This window comes from Condylostylus longicornis, unplaced genomic scaffold, assembly GCF_029603195.1.
Source record: "Condylostylus longicornis isolate FDR11 unplaced genomic scaffold, ASM2960319v2 ptg000084l, whole genome shotgun sequence".
NCBI lineage: Eukaryota > Metazoa > Arthropoda > Insecta > Diptera > Dolichopodidae > Condylostylus > Condylostylus longicornis.
Window position 1 is genome coordinate 9540607 of NW_026578052.1, and position 21470 is coordinate 9562076.

General features: G+C 28.9%; 1 protein-coding gene across 1 annotated transcript in view; it reads left to right on the forward strand.

Annotated features, from left to right (window-relative positions):
• Positions 1-21470, forward strand: part of LOC129613485 (tyrosine-protein kinase Src64B) — a 204662-nt gene that overhangs the window by 109395 nt on the left and 73797 nt on the right. The window contains exon 4 of the mRNA XM_055527581.1: positions 10218-10376. The gene's annotated coding sequence lies outside the window, so the exon portion shown is untranslated. The remainder of the gene's footprint in view (positions 1-10217; positions 10377-21470) is intronic.

The window sequence follows — 21470 nt, forward strand, 5'->3', positions numbered from 1 at the left end:
TAATCAAATTCGGTTTGGCATCACTGCTTATTTGCTATTCATATAGAAATGTCATTCATATAGAAAAAAGGGAGATATTAAAATTGAGAGAGGACATTGACAATATTGTAATGAGAAGAGTTTAAAGAGAAATTCCACTCTTTGACAATGGAATGGGAAATCCATTCAAATTAGACTAGAAAATTACGACATGATGTTAAAACAGAGTATTATTTTTCTAAGGGTTAAATTAAGCTGTGAAAAATTTCAGAAGTAGGGCTAAGCTTAGTGCATTTGAACTGAAGTTTCATCTAGTTTTGCTAGAAATGTTTCCAAAACTAAAATGGTGTACGTATTTGATATAAATGCTTTAAGTCGTGGCAGCCGGAATTAATTAAGATTATTACTTAAGAGGGATCTTTTATGCAATATGAAATTGTCAAAATTTAAAATTTCTCTAGCTCATCAGCATTTACTGATTTTAAAAGTTTTACTTGAAACTCATTTAAATTAATAGATTAAGTCTTTTAACTCAAAAAATTAATTGTTTTTTCTTTATATTTTTTTTCCAATTAAGTAAACATTAAGGATAACCCTTATTTCCTCTAGATAATTTATATAACAAACAATCAAAAAAGTTTTATATTTTTATAACCAGTTCCTGAAATAATAACTGATTTTATCTTTCTCAAAAATAAAGAACGTAGAATGGAGAATAGAAGTTTTCTTATTAAAAAATTTAACTTTGTTCTTAATGTGAATTATAACTGTAATTATTTAAATGTCATTATCTTAGGTGCAAAAAAGCTATAAAATATATTTTTGCACACATATTTCACATAATTTTTTTTTTTTTTGTTGAAACCTAGAAGGAAGTTAAAATTTTAATTTTCCAACTTACATTTTATACGCTGATTTTTTTTTTCTATTTTGTGCAATTATTTTATTATTATTAAATTAGACTGGCCAGAGTTATTGAACAACACAAAAAATATAATTATGTCATAAATTCTTGTGACAGCTAACAACACAGGATTTCTACGAATTTCAACGAATTCTCGCGAACTATGATGCTCTGGCCTTCATCATATGATTCTCAAGTTAACGGTAATTTTTGGAACTAAAATACATTTGTATGTAAGTTAACGTCATTCATGTTTTAAATCTATTTGTATATATGAGGGCCTACGTTATGTACATAGCGAATTGGGATGCGTAAGGTAACACCATCTGACACTACTCTTAACCCGATTTGATCAGTTGACAAGACAATACAATTGACGCTTTCATAAAATTTTACACTAGAATAAGTAATTGAATAAGTAAAACTGTAATTTTCCTAATACAATAACAATAACGTTGTGTTACACTGTCACTAAATTCCCTCTCACTTGCATTTTGTGTCACATTTTTCACTTGCATTTTCACTCTCACTTATTACGTCCTCTCAAATTGACAAAACTGTGCTACGGTTGTTAATTCGTTTTGTATTAAAAATGACAATTTGAATTTGGGTAAATTGGTAACTCTAATATTATTATTATTATAAAATTACATAATAAGTGAATGAAACATTGAAACTCCTTAAAATATGATTTCACTACATATATAAGAAATCCTTTTCATATCCTTTATTTTTATTCAAAATAAACCTTTTTTATGCATTCATACACATTTATATTAACATATATATTAAATACGAATTTATTTATTTTTCTATTTCTTGTTGTCTTGTCGCCTTTCCTTTAGACAATGTCTATATGAGCTCTTATACTCGTAAATGTGCGCTTTATTCAAATAATAAAATCGTATATTTTCTTATTTTAACTGGAAACTAGATTAACTTTAATCTAAAAATTTGCAAGTTTACAACTGAAATATTTTCAACATTAAGACAAAAACAAAAATAGGTACTCCTTGCATACTTATGGGTACTTGAGTGTGGATGGATGTACAGCATGTGTGTGTGCTGTTTGGATTTTATAATATAAAAATTTTTTATTTTCATAAGTTTTTCTCTTTATATTCACTATTTTTTATTTTTAACCATAAAGGATAAAAAATACAAGTATGTAATATGAATCAACGTAAGAGTTAGAAAAATTCGCAATTTTGTGGAATTTTTTTTTTATTTTCATTTCTCTTACAAAATTTTTAAACTTCTTATTGTAAATATGTTTTACATTGTTTATACACATATAGAGAGAGATTATTAATATTTCGCTCTCATGTAAGTTATAACGATATTTAATAAAATTGTGCTACATATACCTCAAATTGATGGATAGTGTTGTCAATGCCTAATATCGCGAGAATATGATGAAATTTTGCAGAAATTGAATCGGATATAAAAAAAACGTATTCGCACTGTCAAGGCGCTGTCGGGTTTAAAAAAACGCATTCTTGCAGTCAATTCGGAAGGATTTACTATCGCTTTTTCTGTACTACAATAATTAAACAATTTATAAAGTAACAAAACTTAAAGTATATGACATTTGAACTATAAGAGATTCATGTGCCAGTGTTGCCGTTTCGAATTCTGAATAACTGTCATTTTAATATTGACGCTATTCTTGAAATCTACTTAACTGAATCTTTACCAATAACAATCAGTAATGCAATTAGATTTGAATTTGGGGTAGCAATGCACTGTGCCGCGCTAGAGAATTTTCACTGAAATTATAACACTTACGTGTCAAATACTCATCGAGGAACATTTTCTACAGTTTTGCAGTAATACAATACGAATAATAATTTGGTTCACAAAAATTCAAATTTAACAATTCCATTTTCAATGCTGTCGTGCTAGGATTGAAGTATTTTTATGAAAAATATGGCAATATTAATTCTATTCACTTCCGTTTCAAACTCACTGTAATTTATAAAAAAAATACATTTCGTTTGTTTTCTTTCTTCATTTTTCTTTTTTTGTTGTATTCAAAAATTTAAACACAAAGCTTTCTTTTCGTTTCCTTTTTGTTTTTTTTTTGCTATATACCAGAAACCATATCCTCTTGTCTTCTAAAACAGGAAGAAAATTGTGTCTATTTTCATATACTTACATTGCATATACCCATAATGCCTGTGTGTGTACGTATGTTTGTGACTATGACTATGTCTTCCCATATTATATAACACACATAACACAGTATGTTTGAAAAAATTTTCCTTCCAGACATAACCAACGAGAAAAAAACTCCTCAAAGGATAATGGACGAATAGAGATTTTAAATTTTTATTTTCTGTTTTTATAATTTTTGTTTTGTTGCCGTTCAAATTAATTCTAACTAGTAAGTAGAATATAGAAGAGCAAGCAGCTCTCTTTTTCTCTTTATCTTTTTTTAGTAAAGAAGATTGAAAGCATTATAAGCGAAAATAAAAAAAACACAAAAAAAAAAATGATTTAAGCAAACGAATGTGTGAGAATAATGAAACTTTCATATTTTGTGTACACTTAAATTGTATGCATAATTCATAATATCTGGCAAAAAAAAACACAACAAAGATAAGATAAAGAAAAAAATACCGTTAAATTTGTTCATCCACTTTTTTACATTACAACACTTACAATATTCTAAAAAAAACGAGGAAAATGGAGTTGACCGTGTCAACTCTGTGATACCCGTACGAATTTGTTATCCTATGTGCAAGTAAACATGCCACATATGAGACAGCTTATAGATTACTTTAAGTTAACGTATTACCTTGCTAACACGTTCCCTGTCCCAATACATAAATGCAAAATTGACCGACAAGTCCAACAGGGTTTTTTGAATAATTAGTTTTTTGTAGTCTTAGGATAGCACGTCCAGTGCAGAAACTGTACAGTTCTGTTACGTCCAGTCGAATAATTTGCTTTAGAAGTTTTATATACCCCCTAACGCACATATGGCTCAGGAACGTATCAGTGCTTGTCAAGCGCACGTTTACTGAACCATATGTGGCTCAGCGGACAGGGAGCGTGTTAAGTTGAGGCTTTTTTAGTTTCTGAGATATAGTCAAATAAATTTAAAAGTTATGGCAGGTATTCGAACCAGTACCTCGATCATAACGAATTTAAATAGGGTTTTGGAATTTAATATAATAGATTATTTGCGAAAATTTAGTGAACTTAACTCGATGCGTTTTTAAATTATCGTTTGGAAGGACTGATGGAATTACGGATGTACGAGGCTAAATCGACTCAGAATTCGACGCTGATCAAAAACATATACTTGAGTCTATATCTCAGACCATTATTTATTAGGTATACTATATTTACTGTTACAAACGGTAAGGCAAATTTAATATACCCTTCGAACATACGTTTGTGCGGGTATAAAACATTATATATGTGATGTGTACTTACATATGTAATAATATGCGTACATATACAGTTATTTACATACATACATACTTATACATTTAATATTTAAAAACATTACAGTTCAAAAACAGTTAGAGATCCTAGAGAAACAAAAATAATGAAAAAATAAATGTCATGCTATTACACAATTGGTTCGCTGGCGCCATTGTTTTTATTATGTTGCCTTTACTGTCTCGTATATACTCGTCATGATAACAAAAAAAAAACAAAACAAAATATACTGTATACAATAATAACAATGATGAAAAAAACAAAAGGCACTTGTTTTATACAATATGGTTGCTATTGGTGGTAGCCCTGACATTATTTATACTTATTGTACATACTTTATATGTTTTGGGTTCAGTTGAGAAATTTTCAGTTTTCATAACAGTAAAAAAATGTCAATGATAATAAAATGAGAAAATTTTTTTTTTTTTTCATTTATTATTTCAAATATGGCATTATTATTATTGCGACAATGATCTCTTAAATTATAATATGTGGACAATGATTTTGAGAAATTTGCTTGAAATTGTGTGAGCGAGAGAGAGAGGGGGGGAAAGCGAGAGATACTTATATAAAGTGAAAGTTTATAATTGAAATTTGAGTCCTTTTTTATGAAGCGTTGAACTTTTATCTTTTTTGTTGCCAGCTCCCCCCACTCCATTTTATTATTTTTTTTGGCTATTGAATAAATTTTCAAAAGTTTCTATAGCAAAAATTTATTTTTAAAAACAAGTTGCTATTAGTGAAATTTTTCGATATTAATATCAAATTTTATAGAATTTCATTTAAAAATAAATTTAGAATGGCATGTGGGACTGTTTGAGTTAAAAAAAATTCTCTCTTTTTTTTTGTAATCTCCATTAAATTAATATCTCGATTCTAGTTATAATCGGAGCATTTCTAATAATTTTGCAATAATTGGAAATTCGAAAATATATTTTTGTTTTTAACTTTAAATTGCGTAAATTGCAGTATTAATTGCGACTGAATTAAATTTTTAAGTTAAATTGTAAGTAAAATTGGGGTGAGGTAATTTTCATACCGTTTGAGTATATACTGAATTCTTACAATTTTTAGTTAGAAAATATCACAAGAAATTCCTTGTGCACGTATTTTGCAATCACATCTACTGAAATTTATTTAATAACGACTTGCAAAATTTTCCTTTAAAATTTAGTAGTGACATTTATATCAAATTTCTTGCGTACAATCGGAGTTACAGTGACCGCGTATTATGATTTAATGTGGTCGTCGTAATCGCCGAATGCCGGAAAATGTCCTATAACACCCGGTCAAGACTCACCCTTCTGATAACCTTCAGTACCGTATGAGGCCTGCAAAACTGTATTCCGCTACCGTGAGAGCAAGACTCCCAGTACTTCCTTTCTCCTACAGGCAAAAGCATCACACTCTCTCAGAAAATTTAATAGTCTCAGCCCCCACTTTCCATGCCCAGTCTATTGAGTTGCCTTCTAAATCTGCTGTACCCTGACAAGATCATGATGAAAGTATTTTTTGTTGTGCCCCTAGAGGTATGCAATGGGAAATCATCAATGTATATCAGAGCAACTATATTTTCACTTAAGGGAAATGTACTACTTTATAAACAATTAATTTGCCCCTACTTTATTATGCTTTAGTTTGATATTTATAAATTTTCATATTAAAATTTATTCATTTCCTCTTATATACATGGTAGATACTGTTACGAGTATTTATATTATTATTTCAATATAATATTACGTGACATTAAGATAATTAATAAAATTGCAGTATTTTAATGTTTTAAGAGAAATTGAAAAAGGACTACTCGTTTGTAAACAAACTATATGAAAAAGACCAATGGAAATTCAATATATTAAATTTTTAATGAAACTGAAATGATAAAATTCTCTAATATGTTCTATTTTTGTATTTGTAGTCTTCATTCTGAATTTTTATAAATTCTTATCTATTAGTGTTATACACATTATTCCACATAGATTCCATTATCATTTCAAAAAATATAGCAATAACCCGCAGAGGACTTGAATAACTCTTATAATAATATGAACTATTATGCACGCAAGAAAAGATTCATCATCATTCCTCATAATGGTATATACGAGTGTATAACTTGTTTATATAGAGAAGAGACTTTTGCAACTATTTAAGTATTATGTTGAAAATTTTCTAGTATAATCTTTAAAATTGAACTCATATGATGAAAATTTATGTTTCTATAGGGCATTTGAGATTTTCTTCTATCGGGTTTTCATTCTAGAATTTTTTTTTTCAGTATTCTCTCTAGTATTTATCTAGGTTAAATGTATATCGCATAAGGTAAATTTTATATCACAAATACATGTATTTAGTTTAAATATAAAAAAATCAACAAAAGTGTACTTATATACATTATTTATATTGCGATCCTTATGGGTTATTAATGGCCATTATTTTTTTTTGTAATAGAGTGGAAATATAAATTTCAATATAAAATTCTTTATATAGATCAGTAATGTAAATTTATACAACAACATATGAGCTCATATCACATAATATTATTTTTAGAATATCAACATTAAAAATTAATCTCAAAGGTATATACGGACAGGTAGATATAATAAAAATAAAAAGTACTATGCAGACAGGTTAAAGCTTTAATACTTATATTTTGTATATATACCGCGTTCAGAAAAGTTGATGTCCTATTCTCTGTGAAAATACAAAAACTAAAGATATTAAAATTTAAAATAAATATTTGAATGTGTAAGTGAGAACATTACAAGTCCTATATTAAATTAGTTTGGCTATAATTGAGAAAGCTTTAAAAAAATACAGTGAATGAATTAATTAAGATGATTTAAGTAAATAACTGACACTTGTCGGATTTTAGGGGTTGAAAATGTAAAGGGTATTTTATTGAAAACTATTTACTTGTTATGTAAGATAATTTTTAATTGCATAAATTAAGGAGAAATATTACAAATGTCGGACACAGCTGGGTTCCGCAGTACAGTAATGTCAGAGGAAATTAAACAACCATTGTCGGCATTACGACAATGGACATTTTGTTGCCTCCACCCTTGGGTGAGTTGAAAAATATTGTATAGATAAGTAAACTAAAAGTAGGATAAAATTACTTTAAAATAGTATGCTAAATTGTGCTACGACAAAGGGTCTGTGGCCGAAGAGGAACGGAAAGAAGAACGAGGGGTCTTCTGGCATTATGCGAAGAGACTAGGTGTTTCCTTATCGGATGTTTTAGAGGGACGTCGAGATATTAGGGTATGCGAAGGGTAAGACGGTTTTGAAGGGGCAGATATCAGATCGATGGATTGGAGAATCTCTCGGAGGTACCCGTGAATGAACTGCTGAACTATGCCATTTATTAGGAATACATAATTAAAGCTTTAGAAGCAAATCGATCCTGAGTAGCTACAAAATTAATTTTAAATTTTATCAGAAATTAAATTTTAATTTAAATGAAAAATGTGTTTCACCTCAAAAAATGAAAAGTAATGAAAAACTTAATACTTTTCAATTTAATACTTTCACTTATCAAGTGTTTCTCTTATGATCGCAGTGCGACTGAATTCGAGTGGTACAGTTGTTCTATAATAAAGGAATTCCTTATTTTAAGACGTGTGTAGTATAAGCCACGAACCAGCTGATTTGTTTGAGATCGTCGAACTATTATAACGGAACTATTATAACGTAGGGCGTATACAATTGGAATGTGCTAGCCGAAATCCCCTTCTTATACATCTCGTATGCAAGACATATGGCATGATTGCATAGTTTAGTGTTTTATTGATATTTTTTTGTACTTATTATTATACTCTTAAATGCCCATATTTCCGAAAAAAATACCAAAAATGAAAATAATGAAAGAATAAATGATTTTTCAAAATTTAAAATTAGCTTCCATTTAGAGCAAAAGTATTCTATATTTGAAATTATAGCGTAAAACATTACGGGCTAACAAAATTTAACAAATGAACAATGATGGGAAAAGGATGAAGAATTTGAATTTTAAAACCTTTCAAAAATCATTTTGATTTCATTTTGATTTTTATTCTTTTTTTAATTTTATATTTTAAGGATTTTTGGTTAAAATATGGTTTTTGGAACTTTTGGTTTTCATTCAAAAGAGGATTATAAAAAAAATGTAAAAAACTTTCTAAATTCAAAAAAGACTTGTTTAATTGATGGCAATTATTATTAGTTTTGTAAAAAAGCAATTAGGTATGATAGAATTGAAATTATTTATAATAAAATATAATTAATTTTTTAAAGAGGATTAAAATTTAAAAATGAAATTTTTAATATTCTAGTGGGTGGGCTGTACTCAAAGTATATTAGTCTTTTTACAGAAGCAAAGATTTCCAATGTGTGGAAACTTAAAATACTGGGTATTTAATAATAAATTTCAAAAATTTTTGAAAATTTAATAATTTCAATTAAAACTTATTATAAAACTTTTCGGACTTTAATAAATTTTGTGAATCGCATAAATTGGACGATTTTATTGATGAGAAAATGTCTAAAATTTTACAGATTAATTAATTAAATAATTAAATTTTATAATTTAATTAAAATGGAATTTTTTATTTTCATTTAATTGGATAAGTTTCCAATTTATTTATTTAATTAATTCCATTAAAAAACTGGAATTTTTTTAATGAAATTTTATTGGTATTTTTTTTGGAATATTTGGTGCGGATATTAAAGCAATTAATTATTTTGTATGTTGAGAAGGATTAACTGAAAAAATTAATCAAAATTATCGTTATATGGGACAAGAAATTTTTGTTCTATTGGAAAACCTTTAACTATTGCTTAATAAACTAAAATAAATCAGAAAAAAGGTTGATTGCACAACTTTCATAAAATATTTGAAATAATTTTAATGTTAAGTACTTACACATATTTCTCTTTCGAGGCAAATCTTATTGGTTATGAAAAATTTTTTATGGAAATAATTAGACGAATTGTTATATTTCAAGAGTTGCCCAATTGTAACCAATGGTAGGTCATGTACAATAAATATAGTGTTTTAAGCTTCAATTGACAATTAATGATAGCTTAAGTGGTAGCTCATACAAAATTCAATATTTTAAGTTTTACCCTTTAATTGACCCTGATAAGTACAATGGTTTATTAGATATAAATGTTTTGAAACAATTATATTCAAAATTCTATCTTTGAAGGATTTCCTTAATGACATCATCGCCACAACACTAGTAGAACAAAAGTTCTTGTTGTTTATAGACTTTATGACGTAATCGCAACAGATCATAGACCATTAAGTAACAAAATACGATTTGATCATTTTGGAATACAGGGCTCGCAGAATACTCTTGATGTGCATCAATAGTTCAGGCTTACGCTTTGAACCTTATAGCTTAACGACGTATATATACTACAATATTCGTGCAACATTAACGCGTATTTAGTATAAACTTTCGAAAACGTTGTATTTCTTATGTGTACTGTTATGCGTCTTACTTATTTCTAATCTTAATGTGTGTTATTTATTCCTAATCCCAATTACAGTATTCTCCTATAGATTAAAAAATTTTAAGAATTTTTACAAAATTAAATATACTTATTCTGAATTATTTTTAAGTATTACGTGTACCATACATTAACGCATAATGTTGTATCTTCTCTCTATACATACTACAGCAACGCAGCATAAGACAAACAATGAAAAATCTTTGTGTCGAAAAGCATGGCATTTTGATAATTTTCTTAAGTAAAATTTTAAATGAAATTTTCTTGAATTAAATAAATTTCATATAGAATAATACTTATAGTCATATTTAAACATATAAACTTAATAATGTACGAGTAAGAAGAAAAAAAATAACTAATTTTGAAAATTTATTTCACATTTCAGGTAAAATATTCAAGGATATAAATTTTATAATGCTCATGTATTAATTTTAATGAAATCTCAGTGAGACATTAAAAACACACGCAACACAAACAAAACTATACCAAAAAAAAAAACAAACAAAATAAAATGGAATGAGAAGAGAAAAAAACTTATTAACAGGTAAAATAAATTATTAGAGACATTTTATATATAAAAAAAAATAAAATAACTAAATCAGTCAGCCTCACCTCAGCACAGCAGAAAAATAGAATAAGGAAGAGAAAGAGAATTTTTTTTTCTGTTATTACTTTCTCACTTCTCTAAAATTTCTGTAAATTACTTTGAAGACATCTACTATACTATGAAAAATGAGTGTAAGTTTCAAATTGAAAATGAAGTATTTGAGTGTTGTTGTTAGTAATTTGTACATGTTAACTATAGAACGCCTAAATATATGCATTATATAAATCTTAAATAAAATATATTATTTCTCCATCTTATTTATTATACTTGAGAAAACTAAGTGAGAAAAAAAAATGTGTGTAGGTAGAATAATTTGTGTGCGTATTAAAATTCTTTTCAAAGTTATAAATTTTTGATTTTATTTATTTGCGTATACATACATGTATATATATATATATATATATATATATATACATGTACATGTAGTTATAGGTTGAATAACGTAATAAAATGTTTAAATAAAAGTTAACAAATCGGTTTACTCATTTTCTTCACAGTATAAGTAGAAGTTATTTAAAATTTTGTGGTGAAATTGAGAGAGACAATTGAGATTTTCATATAATTTACGAGTACAACAAGAATATTAAATTCGTTCTCTTCACTTATGAGAATTCTTCTCATAGACAGAATTGTGAGAGAACTTGTTTTGGAAAATTATCAAATGAAATAAAGGTGTAGGGGCAGTTTTAATATCATTAAGTATGAGATGCAAATTCCAAATTATTTGGATGAATTCTAGGATAATTCAAATGCGAAAGTGATAGATGGTTTAATCCTACTTTAATTGTTACCGTACTTCGACTAGTTTCTCAAATGAAGTGATAAAACAGGGGTGTATAGTTTCCAAATTGAATAGCTAAATTGAAGCGAAATTCCGAAATTAAGCCGAATTGTACATTTCATTTCAATTTTTTCTTTTAGTCTCAAGAATTCTTCAAGTTTCAAGAATTAAAAAAAAAATTTAAGATTTTAATGTACTTTTAAAATTTAAGACCTCTAAAATTTAAGACTCTAAAATTTTTTCAATTCTTTCTCACATTGAATGCGGAATTTTAGAAGTAAAAAATGAAAATGTTTGCTGTGTTCAGGTGTTTTCAGTTCTTTTGTTCCTTTTGTGTACGTGTTGGAATTGCAATGGAATGTAATTAGAGGCAAAAACAATTGGAAAAGCAAAAAGAAAATTTATGCAAAATGTTAGAAATTTAAAAGCTTTATAAACAACAAAGAAAGCAGAGTAAAAAAAAACGTGACCATTACAAGTATAATAGAAAAATAAAAAAGGAAACCCATTTGTTTTTTATTCCCTTTTTTCTGATTTTTATGCCCGTACGAACGTATGTTCGAAGGGTATACTAAATTTGCTTTACCGTTTGTAACGCTAAGAAATAACGTTCTTAGATATAGACTCAAGTGTATGTTTTTGATCAGCGTCAAATTCTGAGTTGATTTAGCTATGTCTGACCGTCCGTGCATCCGCCCCAACGATAACTCAAAAACTAATTGATTTTCAGGGTACCGGTTCGGGTAGCTGCCATACAATTTATTTGGCTATATGTCAGAAACTATAAAAGCTGTGGTATTGAAATTTCACACAAACGAATATATTAGTAGGGCCAATGTGTTTGATAAAATTCGTTAAAATTTCTTGGCTCTTTTTTTGTAGCTGCCATACAACTTAAATAGTAGTTTGGCACAGCCAGTATTTTGAAAAACACACAGTACTGAAATTTTGCAAAAATTAAAATGGTAACACGGCAACTTAAAGTCATAGTCTGTCCCATAGTCAGTTATGGCATTTTTATTCGCACATAGGATAACAAATTCGTACGAGTATCACAGAGTTGACAAGGTCAACTCTATTTTTTCTCGTTTTTATTTTAAATGATCTAAACAGGGATGTCCTGATTTGCAGTTATTACGTAAAGGGAAGAATAGAGAAACAAAAAGGATAATCTATTCTTCATGTCCTTTATTTTATAGTGTGCCTTCTATTCAGTCGTCTCAATATTTTCTTCTTTTATTCTTTCTCGGTTACAAACCGGTTTCATTATCAATCTTAAAGGATAATAAAGGAAAAGGAGGAAAAAATAACTGAGTTTCTTTCTTTTTTCCTTCCAATTTATTATTGATTTTTTTTGTTTTCTTTTGCATATCCTTCTTTGCATTAAAATTAAAAAGAAAATCCTTTTATCTTTTTCCCTTATACTTCTTTAATTATCAGTTTTAGTTTTACTTATCTTATCTTATTTGACGTTTCTTTTTTTATTCCCTATATTTTCTCGACATTTTACTTTTGTTTATGAGGTTATGATTTTGTAAACGGAAAATTTATGCTGCAAAAAAAAATTGTTCGTGCTTTAATGCGTTTAAGAAAAAGGAAATTTTTCCTGAAAGAAGAATAGACGATTTATTCAACTATTCGCATAAGAACAATTGATAAGAACAATAAATTACTAAATTAATGAAAAATACTTACAACTCTTAAAACTTCTCTATATTCCACCATTACATTGCCCTATTTATACATTCCAAAAGAACCTCACAATAATATTAAAAAAAATTATTACAACCATTTAATTCGCTCATTTTACAGAGAGGAAATTTGTACAATTCTGTAAAGTACTCTCTTGAGTACTTGTATACTGTGTTATAATGAACATAGAGTAATTACCATTGCAAAGGTATATTTGATTGATTAAAATCACAATTATACACCATAATTTCTTTATATAAATACGCACTTAACCTCATTTCTCAAACCAATATTTTTAAGTTAAAAAACTAATAATAATAAATGTTTTCCTTAAAAAAATAAGTTAGTTATAAAATTTATTACTGTTTTTTAAGTCCATTTCGTTGATAAAAATCTAAAAATTTCTTTTACTCTTCCTGTGTTGAGAAAAAAATGAGAAACTAAATTGCAAAAATGAGTGGTCTAATGAGAATCGCTCTTAAATGGTGAATAAGAATTGCTATAATGTGAGAATTAAAATTGGCTCTAATATGGTATCGGAAATTTGCTTTAACGTGGTGACTGATTCTAGATATTGAGTTGAAGCTCTTGCTCCTTATTATACAAATATCTTTCTTCTGTCCTTCCACCTCTATCTCTTCTAGTTTAGCCAGAAAACGCGTTTAAAATTTTGCAAAAGATTTTTTTAAATATCTCCAAAAATATTTTTGCTACAGCCTATTATCATATACTCGCAGAATCTGTGAACTCCCAGTGATCGCGAAAAACACTTAAAACTGCTCTATCTCTTCTAGTTTAGCCAGAAAACACGTTTAAAGTTTCGCAAAAGATTTTTTTAAATATCTTCAAAAATATTTTTACTACAGCCTATTATCATATATTGGCAGAATCTGTGAACTTCCAGTGATCACAAAAAACACTTAAAATCGCTGTATCTCTTCTAGTTTAGCCAGAAAACGCGTTTAAAGTTTTGCAAAAGATTTTTTTAAATATCTCCAAAAATATTTTTGCTACAGCCTATTATCATATTCTCGCAGAATCTGTGAACTCCCAGTGATCACAAAAAACACTTAAAATCGCTCTATCTCTTATAGTTTAGCCAGAAAACGCGTTTAAAGTTTTGCAAAAGATTTTTTTAAATATCTCCAAAAATATTTTTGCTATGGCCTATTATCATATATTCGCAGAATCTGTGAACTCCCACTGATCACGAAAAACGCTTAAAATCGCTCTATCTCTTATAGTTTAGTCAGAAACCGCGTTTAAAGTTTTGCAAAAGATTTTTTTAAATATCTCCAAAAATATTTTTGCTACAACCTATTATCATATATTGGCAGAATCTGTGAACTCCCGGTGATCACAAAAAACACTTAAAATCGCTCTATCTCTTCTAGTTTAGCCAGAAAACGCGTTTAAAGTTTTGCAAAAGATTTTTTTAAATATCTCCAAAAATATTTTTGCTACAACCTATTATCATATATTGGCAGAATCTGTGAACTCCCAGTGATCACAAAAAACGCTTAAAATCGCTCTATCTCTTCTAGTTTAGCCAGAAAACGCGTTTAAAGTTTTGCAAAAGATTTTTTTAAATATCTCCAAAAATATTTTTGCTACAACCTATTATCATATATTGGCAGAATCTGTGAACTCCCAGTGATCACAAAAAACGCTTAAAATCGCTCTATCTCTTCTAGTTTAGCCAGAAAACGCGTTTAAAGTTTTGCAAAAGATTTTTTTAAATATCTCCAAAAATATTTTTGCTACAACCTTTTATCATATATTCGCAGAATCTGTGAACTCCGACTGATCACGAAAAACGCTTAAAATCGCTCTATCTCTTATAGTTTAGTCAGAAACCGCGTTTAAAGTTTTGCAAAAGATTTTTTTAAATATCTCCAAAAATATTTTTGCTATGGCCTATTATCATATATTCGCAGAATCTGTGAACTCCCACTGATCACGAAAAACGCTTAAAATCGCTCTATCTCTTATAGTTTAGTCAGAAACCGCGTTTAAAGTTTTGCAAAAGATTTTTTTAAATATCTCCAAAAATATTTTTGCTACAACCTATTATCATATATTGGCAGAATCTGTGAACTCCCGGTGATCACAAAAAACACTTAAAATCGCTCTATCTCTTCTAGTTTAGCCAGAAAACGCGTTTAAAGTTTTGCAAAAGATTTTTTTAAATATCTCCAAAAATATTTTTGCTACAACCTATTATCATATATTGGCAGAATCTGTGAACTCCCAGTGATCACAAAAAACGCTTAAAATCGCTCTATCTCTTCTAGTTTAGCCAGAAAACGCGTTTAAAGTTTTGCAAAAGATTTTTTTAAATATCTCCAAAAATATTTTTGCTACAACCTATTATCATATATTGGCAGAATCTGTGAACTCCCAGTGATCACAAAAAACGCTTAAAATCGCTCTATCTCTTCTAGTTTAGTCAGAAACCGCGTTTAAAGTTTTGCAAAAGATTTTTTTAAATATCTCCAAAAATATTTTTGCTACAACCTATTATTATATATTGGCGGAATCTGTGAACTCCCGGTGATCACAAAAAACACTTAAAATCGCTCTATCTCTTCTAGTTTAGCCAGAAAACGCGTTTAAAGTTTTGCAAAAGATTTTTTTAAATATCTCCAAAAATATTTTTGCTACAACCTATTATCATATATTGGCAGAATCTGTGAACTCCCAGTGATCACAAAAAACGCTTAAAATCGCTCTATCTCTTCTAGTTTAGTCAGAAACCGCGTTTAAAGTTTTGCAAAAGATTTTTTTAAATATCTCCAAAAATATTTTTGCTACAACCTATTATTATATATTGGCGGAATCTGTGGACTCCCAGTGATCACAAAAAATACTTAAAATCGCTCTATCTCTTATAATTTAGCCAGAAAACGCGTTTAAAGTTTTGCAAAAGATTTTTTAAATATCTCCAAAAATATTTTTGCTACAGCCTATTATCATATTCTCGCAGAATCTGTGAACTCCCAGTGATCACAAAAAACACTTAAAATCGCTCTATCTCTTATAGTTTAGCCAGAAAACGCGTTTAAAGTTTTGCAAAAGATTTTTTTAAATATCTCCAAAAATATTTTTGCTATGGCCTATTATCATATATTCGCAGAATCTGTGAACTCCCACTGATCACGAAAAACGCTTAAAATCGCTCTATCTCTTATAGTTTAGTCAGAAACCGCGTTTAAAGTTTTGCAAAAGATTTTTTTAAATATCTCCAAAAATATTTTTGCTACAACCTATTATCATATATTGGCAGAATCTGTGAACTCCCGGTGATCACAAAAAACACTTAAAATCGCTCTATCTCTTCTAGTTTAGCCAGAAAACGCGTTTAAAGTTTTGCAAAAGATTTTTTTAAATATCTCCAAAAATATTTTTGCTACAACCTATTATCATATATTGGCAGAATCTGTGAACTCCCAGTGATCACAAAAAACGCTTAAAATCGCTCTATCTCTTCTAGTTTAGCCAGAAAACGCGTTTAAAGTTTTGCAAAAGATTTTTTTAAATATCTCCAAAAATATTTTTGCTACAACCTTTTATCATATATTCGCAGAATCTGTGAACTCCGACTGATCACGAAAAACGCTTAAAATCGCTCTATCTCTTATAGTTTAGCCAGAAAACGCGTTTAAAGTTTTGCAAAAATTTTTTTTTAATATCTCCAAAAATATTTTTGCTACAGTCTATTATCATATATTGGCAGAATCTGTGAACTCCCGGTGATCACAAAAAACACTTAAAATCGCTCTATCTCTTCTAGTTTAGCCAGAAAACGCGTTTAAAGTTTTGCAAAAGATTTTTTTAAATATCTCCAAAAATATTTTTGCTACAACCTTTTATCATATATTCGCAGAATCTGTGAACTCCCAGTGATCACAAAAAACGCTTAAAATCGCTCTATCTCTTCTAGTTTAGCCAGAAAACGCGTTTAAAGTTTTGCAAAAGATTTTTTTAAATATCTCCAAAAATATTTTTGCTACAGCCTATTATTATATACTCGCAGAATCTGTGAACTCCCAGTGATCGCGAAAAACACTTAAAACTGCTCTATCTCTTCTAGTTTAGCCAGAAAACACGTTTAAAGTTTCGCAAAAGATTTTTTTAAATATCTTCAAAAATATTTTTACTACAGCCTATTATCATATATTGGCAGAATCTGTGAACTTCCAGTGATCACAAAAAACACTTAAAATCTCTGTATCTCTTCTAGTTTAGCCAGAAAACGCGTTTAAAGTTTTGCAAAAGATTTTTTTAAATATCTCCAAAAATATTTTTGCTACAGTATATTATTATATATTGGCGGAATCTGTGGACTCCCAGTGATCACAAAAAATACTTAAAATCGCTCTATCTCTTATAGTTTAGCCAGAAAACGCGTTTAAAGTTTTGCAAAAGATTTTTTTAAATATCTCCAAAAATATTTTTGCTATGGCCTATTATCATATATTCGCAGAATCTGTGAACTCCCACTGATCACGAAAAACGCTTAAAATCGCTCTATCTCTTATAGTTTAGCCAGAAAACGCGTTTAAAGTTTTGCAAAAGATTTTTTTAAATATCTCCAAAAATATTTTTGCTACAACCTATTATCATATATTCGCAGAATCTGTGAACTCCCACTGATCACGAAAAACGCTTAAAATCGCTCTATCTCTTATAGTTTAGCCCGAAAACGCGTTTAAAGTTTTGCAAAAATTTTTTTTTAATATCTCCAAAAATATTTTTGCTACAGTCTATTATCATATATTGGCAGAATCTGTGAACTCCCAGTGATCACAAAAAACACTTAAAATCGCTCTATCTCTTCTAGTTTAGCCAGAAAACGCGTTTAAAGTTTTGCAAAAGATTTTTTTAAATATCTCCAAAAATATTTTTGCTACAGTATATTATTATATATTGGCGGAATTTGTGGACTCCCAGTGATCACAAAAAACGCTTAAAATCGCTCTATCTCTTCTAGTTTAGCCAGAAAACGCGTTTAAAGTTTTGCAAAAGATTTTTTTAAATATCTCCAAAAATATTTTTGCTACAGTATATTATTATATATTGGCGGAATCTGTGGACTCCCAGTGATCACAAAAAATACTTAAAATCGCTCTATCTCTTATAGTTTAGCCAGAAAACGCGTTTAAAGTTTTGCAAAAGATTTTTTTAAATATCTCCAAAAATATTTTTGCTACAGCCTATTATCATATACTCGCAGAATCTGTGAACTCCCAGTGATCACAAAAAACACTTAAAATCGCTGTATCTCTTCTAGTTTAGCCAGAAAACGCGTTTAAAGTTTTGCAAAAGATTTTTTTAAATATCTCCAAAAATATTTTTGCTATGGCCTATTAAAATATATTCGCAGAATCTGTGAACTCCCACTGATCACGAAAAACGCTTAAAATCGCTCTATCTCTTATAGTTTAGCCAGAAAACGCGTTTAAAGTTTTGCAAAAGATTTTTTTAAATATCTCCAAAAATATTTTTGCTACAACCTATTATCATATATTGGCAGAATCTGTGAACTCCCAGTGATCACAAAAAACGCTTAAAATCGCTCTATCTCTTCTAGTTTAGCCAGAAAACGCGTTTAAAGTTTTGCAAAAGATTTTTTTAAATATCTCCAAAAATATTTTTGCTACAACCTTTTATCATATATTCGCAGAATCTGTGAACTCCGACTGATCACGAAAAACGCTTAAAATCGCTCTATCTCTTATAGTTTAGCCAGAAAACGCGTTTAAAGTTTTGCAAAAATTTTTTTTTAATATCTCCAAAAATATTTTTGCTACAGCCTATTATCATATACTCGCAGAATCTGTGAACTCCCAGTGATCGCGAAAAACACTTAAAACTGCTCTATCTCTTCTAGTTTAGCCAGAAAACACGTTTAAAGTTTCGCAAAAGATTTTTTTAAATATCTTCAAAAATATTTTTACTACAGCCTATTATCATATATTGGCAGAATCTGTGAACTTCCAGTGATCACAAAAAACACTTAAAATCTCTGTATCTCTTCTAGTTTAGCCAGAAAACGCGTTTAAAGTTTTGCAAAAGATTTTTTTAAATATCTCCAAAAATATTTTTGCTACAGTATATTATTATATATTGGCGGAATCTGTGGACTCCCAGTGATCACAAAAAATACTTAAAATCGCTCTATCTCTTATAGTTTAGCCAGAAAACGCGTTTAAAGTTTTGCAAAAGATTTTTTTAAATATCTCCAAAAATATTTTTGCTATGGCCTATTATCATATATTCGCAGAATCTGTGAACTCCCACTGATCACGAAAAACGCTTAAAATCGCTCTATCTCTTATAGTTTAGCCAGAAAACGCGTTTAAAGTTTTGCAAAAGATTTTTTTAAATATCTCCAAAAATATTTTTGCTACAACCTATTATCATATATTCGCAGAATCTGTGAACTCCCACTGATCACGAAAAACGCTTAAAATCGCTCTATCTCTTATAGTTTAGCCCGAAAACGCGTTTAAAGTTTTGCAAAAATTTTTTTTTAATATCTCCAAAAATATTTTTGCTACAGTCTATTATCATATATTGGCAGAATCTGTGAACTCCCAGTGATCACAAAAAACACTTAAAATCGCTCTATCTCTTCTAGTTTAGCCAGAAAACGCGTTTAAAGTTTTGCAAAAGATTTTTTTAAATATCTCCAAAAATATTTTTGCTACAGTATATTATTATATATTGGCGGAATCTGTGGACTCCCAGTGATCACAAAAAACGCTTAAAATCGCTCTATCTCTTCTAGTTTAGCCAGAAAACGCGTTTAAAGTTTTGCAAAAGATTTTTTTAAATATCTCCAAAAATATTTTTGCTACAACCTATTATCATATATTGGCAGAATCTGTGAACTCCCAGTGATCACAAAAAACGCTTAAAATCGCTCTATCTCTTCTAATTTAGCCAGAAAACGCGTTTAAAGTTTTGCAAAAGATTTTTTTAAATATCTCCAAAAATATTTTTGCTACAGCCTATTATCATATACTCGCAGAATCTGTGAACTCCCAGTGATCGCGAAAAACACTTAAAACTGCTCTATCTCTTCTAGTTTAGCCAGAAAACACGTTTAAAGTTTCGCAAAAGATTTTTTTAAATATCTTCAAAAATATTTTTACTACAGCCTATTATCATATATTGGCAGAATCTGTGAACTTCCAGTGATCACAAAAAACACTTAAAATCGCTGTATCTCTTCTAGTTTAGCCAGAAAACGCGTTTAAAGTTTTGCAAAAGATTTTTTTAAATATCTCCAAAAATATTTTTGCTACAGTATATTATTATATATTGGCGGAATCTGTGGACTCCCAGTGATCACAAAAAATACTTAAAATCGCTCTATCTCTTATAGTTTAGCCAGAAAACGCGTTTAAAGTTTTGCAAAAGATTTTTTTAAATATCTCCAAAAATATTTTTGCTACAGCCTATTATCATATACTCGCAGAATCTGTGAACTCCCAGTGATCACAAAAAACACTTAAAATCGCTGTATCTCTTCTAGTTTAGCCAGAAAACGCGTTTAAAGTTTTGCAAAAGATTTTTTTAAATATCTCCAAAAATATTTTTGCTATGGCCTATTATCATATATTCGCAGAATCTGTGAACTCCCACTGATCACGAAAAACGCTTAAAATCGCTCTATCTCTTATAGTTTAGCCAGAAAACGCGTTTAAAGTTTTGCAAAAGATTTTTTTAAATATCTCCAAAAATATTTTTGCTACAACCTATTATCATATATTCGCAGAATCTGTGAACTCCCACTGACCACGAAAAACGCTTAAAATCGCTCTATCTCTTATAGTTTAGCCCGAAAACGCGTTTAAAGTTTTGCAAAAATTTTTTTTTAATATCTCCAAAAATATTTTTGCTACAGTCTATTATCATATATTGGCAGAATCTGTGAACTCCCAGTGATCACAAAAAACACTTAAAATCGCTCTATCTCTTCTAGTTTAGCCAGAAAACGCGTTTAAAGTTTTGCAAAAGATTTTTTTAAATATCTCCAAAAATATTTTTGCTACAGTATATTATTATATATTGGCGGAATCTGTGGACTCCCAGTGATCACAAAAAATACTTAAAATCGCTCTATCTCTTATAGTTTAGCCAGAAAACGCGTTTAAAGTTTTGCAAAAGATTTTTTTAAATATCTCCAAAAATATTTTTGCTACAGCCTATTATCATATATTGGCAGAATCTGTGAACTCCCAGTGATCACAAAAAACGCTTAAAATCGCTCTATCTCTTCTAGTTTAGCCAGAAAACGCGTTTAAAGTTTTGCAAAAGATTTTTTTAAATATCTCCAAAAATATTTTTGCTACAGCCTATTATCATATACTCTCAGAATCTGTGAACTCCCAGTGATCGCGGAAAACGCTTAAAATCGCTCTATCTCTTCTAGTTTAGCCAGAAAACGCGTTTAAAGTTTTGCAAAAGATTTTTTTAAATATCTCCAAAAATATTTTTGCTACAGTATATTATTATATATTGGCGGAATCTGTGGACCCCAGTGATCA